Genomic DNA, 6,000 nt, shown 5'->3' on the forward strand with positions numbered 1-6,000 from the left:
TTGAAACCCTATCCACATCCTAAAATAATTTAGCATTCAGATCCTCTATGATGCGCTGCCCATAGCGGTCTAGACACACCGCCACGCTCAATGTCTGCCTTACCCCTGCTCAGGCAGGAGTAAAGCAGACATTGTGCAAAGCGGCGTGTCTAGGCCGCTATGGCCGCTACGGGCAACGTGCCGTAGACGATCATGATCGATCCTATAATTTACCTTAATAGTACAAAGAAAGAAGAAAATAACCCATATCTCTAGAGGATTGGGTACAAAAGTATGGTAAGCCAAATGTTGACCCCAAATGTTAGCGTGTTTTTGTTTAAATTTTTGGGTAAATCACATGTTGGCACTTGAAGGGCAAGTTTGGCCCAACAAGCCTGAGGCATGCCTCAGAAGTTCATGGCCTGGGTTGGGATTTTAAGCCCACTTGGCTAGGGTTTCCTGTGTTGCTCATTGTTATCATCAACACAGCCAACACACTCGGTTTAGAAATCTTTTTTAATAGATGAATCAATTTGTTGATCAATTTTGGGTATGTTCATTCATCTTGAATTGAAGGTGATATCATAAGAAATTTAGCTCTTCAAATCAACTCTACATCAACGAAAGAATCAGGTCGATCAGAGTTCATGAGAGAGAGATATATATGATCAGTTAAGCAAGTCAGTGTGAATAACGAGCACTATTGCAATACCGTATATTTGGGCAAGAAACAGGTATACATATTTAAAACAATACAAACAATATATAAAAAAAAAAGGCAAAACCGTTTTAAACGCGTTTTTACTAATTAGCCCTGGGACCTGGGCTGAAAATCCAGGCCCTGTTTGGGTTTGATCCAGGTAATAATACCCATCTGTTGGGGAAACTGTTGTCCATAGCAGTGGAATGGGTTTTCTATTGATTCATGATGATCTACCTGATCACATCTTTCTTACCTGTTTTGTAGCAGTTCTCCTCTTTGGTATCAAGGAGATGATGTTTGGATATCTGGGAATTAAGGGAATCCATCCAGCAAGGTCTCCTTTTCGGTGAAGTTTGCTTGGGAGGCGTTAAAAGAAATCCTAGGATTCAATTTTCTTACTATAAGTAAATAGGTGCAGACTGTGGAATTAAATAGGAAATTAACAAGAAATTTTTAAATCATATCCTGAAAGATACATTGAACCCACAAGGACAAAAAGCCTTTTTTTAAGGAAAATCGTAATCAAGGAACGAAAATCACTTGATACAATTTAAGAAAGGCTTCTGATGTAAGCAATTCAAAGCGACACAACGGACATGAATTCTTTGAGACGAACATTAAGACCTATGATGATATCCAAATCCAAGGATGGAGATTCACTTCCAAAAGCGTAAGTAGATATGTATCGTTTCAGTCTCTCAATGGAAAGTGGAGGGATTTCTAGGTCTGTAAGCATAGTGTGGATGTAATACTCACTGACTTCAGGGATAAGTAGGTAAGGAAACTCAATGTAGAATACTTTCTCTGGCAACTGAAATGTCATTCTCTGAGTAGCAGGGATGGTTTCAGAGCTTCTATTCATGGTGGTTATAACTAAAACATGTTGGCGTTGAACTATGAAATGGATTGTTGCTTTGTTGGGTTCTGGATTAGCACCGGAGTTCATAGGGTTTTCCGTATAATATGAACGCGTGAATGAAATAACAGCAGTACACATGATTGATCTTTCTTTATGAACGAAGAGGAAGAAGTAGAAGTTCGAAGAAGAGTGAACAGAGAAGCAGATATGACTGATGACCACTAACTAGACCTTTTTTATAAGCATAAGCGTATTGGGGTTTAGACGAAATAAATGGCTGGTGTACCCTCGCGGACAATACGATTTTGAGTAGACCTAATTCAGGTATAAATAGGTCTAATAGTTAAGGTAGATTTGTTAACTTCTATTTTTGGATTGTTAAGTTTAATTGTCCAGGTATGAGTTTTTTTTTCGGCAAGGTAGGGTTTCTTTTTTGGGTAAGGGCAAGGTGGGTTTGAGGTTTCGTAATGTGCAAGTTTCGAATAATAAGTAACCTTGACACCCTTTAATTAGTGATTGGAGAAGATTAGTGTGACAAAATGGCAGAATACACTTCTTGTGACCTAAAGTGGTCGTGGATAGGACATGAGTTTGGCATTGGGCATTTAGGGAAAATTATCTCCTCCAGTTCCCTCAGTGTCTGTAATAAGGGGGTGTGGATCCCACCCGGACAGATGTTTGGGCAGGGGTAGGGTGGTCATTGCGCCTCCTTATTCCCCCAATCCTGTCCCATTTACTATTCAATACCAAAATCAGAACCCAATATCATCCGATTTATTAATGAGACAGTCCAGAACCGGGTTTTAGTGGGACGGTTCCCAATTCTGATCCCAAATTGACACCCTTACATCCAGGTCTTTAAAATGCAGAATTAGGGATGGAAGTGGTCAACACCGATTTCGATTAGATTTGAGGAATATTTCAACCATTGTGGTGTTTTTATTCATGAATAGGACGTATCGAATCGTCAAGAATCAGGATCAATGACACCGATTCTGATCTGAATCAGGCGATTTTCAATTCTACAATTCCATTCGCAGATGCTTGAAACCCTGGCCAGATCCTAATAGTTTACCTTAAGGGTTGGATTATCATGCACAGTTTGTAACCAAGAAAGAAGAAAATAATCCATATCTCTAGAGGATTTGGTACATAAGTATGGTAAGGCAAATGTTGACCCCAACTGTTGGCACTTGAAGTGCAAGTTTGGCCCGACAAGCCCAAACCCCGCCTGAAGCATGCCTCGGAAATTCATGCCCTGGGTTGGGATTTTTAGCCCGCTTGGCTAGGGTTGGGATTTCCTTTCCTATGGTAAGTTATGCAAGAAAAATAACAACGGATTAAGTATCACGATTTACATTTATGGAAAAAGGTTGGGCACACCACCCCCATGTCGCAAGCTTGCGCTCACTATGTCTGTCTCTCTCTTCCCTCCTTTAAAATGACCCCCTACCTCTCTTGTATGATGCCTCGTCCTGCACCCCATAATTTACATTTATGGGAAAAGATTAAGCATTATTTTCGTAGTAAATATTTAGGTTAAATTTAATTTTTTTTGTTAAAAAATATAAATATAATAAAGGAAAAAGAACGCTACTTGGTCGCGTGACCCCAGTGCCTACACACAGGTGAGCGTGATATGATTGCCCCACCCCCCCCCCCCAATGGAAAGGTGGCATGCATGCTCCACACAAGGGCCACCCAACCAGGTAGTGTTATGATTTCTGGGCTTGCCATGAATGGTAAATCTGATGAAGCACTGTAGTTGTTCTCTGATATGTTATTGTCAAGTGAAGTTAGACCAAATGATGTCACATTTCTTGGGGTGCTATCTGCTTGTAGTCATGGTGGGTTGGTGGAAAAGGGAATTTACTACTTCAATTTGATGACCAAAACGTATAACCTCACCCCTAGAATTGAACACTATGGCTGTTTGGTTGATCTTCTTCAGAGTTGCCACTGGGGCATATAACGAACTTGTACTGTTATAGTTTATCAAAACAACAGGTATATTGTTAACTGGAAATTTGAAATGACGAGCTTACCTTCAGCAAAGCATTTTTACATGCCTCAGCCAACCATAATGCAGTTCATTCAATCATCAATCATAGCAAGGCTTGCTTTGTCCAATAATCAAATAGAGAATCTACCAGGACATCAGCTAGAATTCATTTTACTTTTTTTTTTTTGGGGTGCAAAAGAAAAGGCTTAATTAAGTAAAAACGTTTCAAAATCCTCATGAAAGGTCATAGTGAGATTACCTACCATAGCATGCCTAATATCCTTAATGGCAACAGATACCGAATGTTCATCTTTGAAAACAACAGGGACTTGAGTTGGATATACAATCATGAAGTTCAGATTCCCCTACGACAATACTACTACTCAGTCTTATCCCAACTAAATGGGGTTGGCTACATGGATCGTTACCCTCCAATCAACTTTATTCAAGGTCATACTTGATACAAAGCAAATGTAATCAACAATAGACCTGCTATTTCAATAGACTGTGTGTAGATACAAGTTGAAGTCTTCTTGGAATGTGGCACACAAAGCAAGGGGGATTCAGAGCCCAATTCAAGGAACTATGACTTCACTTATCTGTGTGTCAAGACTTCAAATGGAAGAAAGGTACAAAACAAGAAAATATAATTCACCTACTTAGTAAATGCATGTTCACCATGTTCTTGAAGATACATCTTGTTCCAACCCACTGGTTATTTTAGCAGATAATTAGACTCTCAGTACTTTCTGATCCCCCCCAAAAAAGAATCAACGTACAATGAGGGGGACCAATAAGCTCTTTGTCATCCTTACTTCTTGGGAGAGGACCTTCAAAATGCCCAGCACAGGAGTATGTTAGACGTCAATACTCAATTCCCTCCTTATTGTGGGGAAACAAATATAAATAGGAGGTAGTTTACTTTGGATACCCTTTGTTAAGATTGAAAAGTGCTTGATGAAACCTGTCTCCGTACATGTGAGCATCTTCTGTTGTATTTCCAACCATTTTCCTGCAATATCAGGCTGCTGAATAGTTTGATCTGTGGGGTAAACCTGTGGATGACACAGTAGATCTAGCATTAAACAAGCCTTGAAGAGCTGGTTGAATAATAAATAGAAATCCCAGACCTTTGATACCCCCTCCCACCCACCCCTTTTTTTTTTTGAGTAACAAAGATTCATAACTTAAAAAACTAAAATAGGTACAAAGCATCTATCCTGTTCACCATGTTTATAATATGTTTTCCGGCCATTTTCTGTAAATAGTTATCTATGAAACCTCTGTTTTCTTCTTCAACTTCTACTTCTATAGCTGTCCTAGACTTTCATACTTATTCTGCATATCAGAATCAGCTAATAATTTGAGTTTTCAATCCTTTTAAAGATTTCATACTCATTCTACACATCATAATCTGTTCTCGTTTAACTTTCGCTTCTATTCTGTCCTAGAATTTCATGCTTATTCTGTAAATCAGAATATAATTTGAGTATATGATCCTTTCAGTATTTCATATCGCCGTCTGCTATTTTGTTTTTTATTTTGGACCAGAATTTATATCTGGCTCAATCAGACAGTTCAGGAGGACAGATAAATCTGTGTGGAGTGAAACCACAGGACATAGTAGCCTACTAGCCCATAAGGACCAGTCAGTAACAATGTGGGACTGTTCTCATCGGGGGTTTGAAAGTTACTCAATTTCTCCCTAAACCCTAATTCATATAATTTTCCTGATGTATTTGCTTAACTCTGCTACATTGTTATTAGCATCCATCAGTCCATTCTTTTCTCTATTGAATACCTTAATCAGAGCCCTAATTTCAAAGCTTCTCCGATCTTAAATCCTTACTTGGAGCTAGGGCAATACGGAGTGAATTATCTATCTAAAGAAATTGCCACACCGGCCCTATTCGGATTTCATCCTGATTTTCTGACTTAAAATACACTAGAGAAAATCAACTAGATGGTGGGTCGTATGATCGAGATACGCCACAAAATCTGAATCCAACCAATAGTTATCAAGATCAGTCATTCATGTGGCTCAAAAATGGTGGACCATTTAGAAAGGCTTCTCAAACTGGAGCCATGCAAGAGACATTTTCTCAAATATTTTATAAACAATATCAGCACTCATGACTCATCATAATTAGAAATTGATCATAATCCTTTTTCCACCAATCAAACTACTAGTACAGGAGTTTAATAAAAAAGAACTGAAAATTTGGAGTTTTATTAAAAGAAGGAGGAACCAAATTACCTGGATCAATAAACAGTGGCAATGTAATATGTTGTATAAGACTGCCACCCTTGATATACTTTGGAGAATAATATACTTCCTCCTGAGAATTTGAATTTTCTTTTTCCTCATTTTTTTGGGGTGAATAGAGCATTGAAGTATCATTAGCTAAGTGTGCCATTAGAAACAAGGCCAACTCTTCTAGGAATATTGTCTTCCCA

Source organism: Telopea speciosissima, chromosome 2 (assembly GCF_018873765.1).
Source record: "Telopea speciosissima isolate NSW1024214 ecotype Mountain lineage chromosome 2, Tspe_v1, whole genome shotgun sequence".
NCBI lineage: Eukaryota > Viridiplantae > Streptophyta > Magnoliopsida > Proteales > Proteaceae > Telopea > Telopea speciosissima.